Below are 583 nucleotides of genomic sequence, written 5' to 3'. Positions count from 1 at the left end.
GAATTATCAGTGTAAATATGCTTTTGCGAATGTCTCCTGTTGTCAGATATCCTGTTTGGATCGTCCACTTTGACTCTTCACATCGTATGTTATATTCTGTTAAATATTTAACCTGTGAGTAAAGGAAACTGATACTCACACTGAGTAAAGCGCCAACAACAGTGATGTTGTTGCACCAGAGTCATGTCTAAAGTTCTGTTCAGTGTTTCTGGTTATTGGGAGCAGAGTGTTTCCCCTACTTAAAGCAACGTGATCAGCAAGTACAGAATCAAACAGGTTTTTAATCACTGTACTAAAGGCACAGATGGGGATTGAACCCATGAGCTTTGGCAGACGAGACCAATGCCTTGCCACTTGGCCACTATGCCACACAGGCTGAGCTTTGTCCATACCGTAACATCATATTCCTCTTGAATTGTTCAATTAAATGAATTGATGAACATGTTTGTCATCTTAGTTGGTTTGAGTGCTCAAAGTAGAGAATCACTGCATAAGAATCAGTCCATTCAAAAGCAACATTCTCCAATATTCCAAAAACCCAGAGAAAGATTGCCAAATGCGAACATCATTCCAAGGAAAGCAT

General features: G+C 39.8%; 1 non-coding gene across 1 annotated transcript; it reads right to left on the bottom strand.

The window, feature by feature from the left end:
• Positions 1–296: 296 nt before the first annotated feature.
• trnat-cgu (transfer RNA threonine (anticodon CGU)) lies at positions 297–368 on the bottom strand. The gene has a single exon. It is a non-coding gene; the product is annotated as a tRNA-Thr (tRNA).
• Positions 369–583: the final 215 nt, after the last annotated feature.

This window comes from Oreochromis niloticus, unplaced genomic scaffold (genome assembly GCF_001858045.2).
Source record: "Oreochromis niloticus isolate F11D_XX unplaced genomic scaffold, O_niloticus_UMD_NMBU tig00008500_pilon, whole genome shotgun sequence".
Taxonomy (NCBI): domain Eukaryota; kingdom Metazoa; phylum Chordata; class Actinopteri; order Cichliformes; family Cichlidae; genus Oreochromis; species Oreochromis niloticus.
Note: the sequence above shows the minus strand (reverse complement) of the source record. Positions and strands in the feature narration are given on the sequence as shown.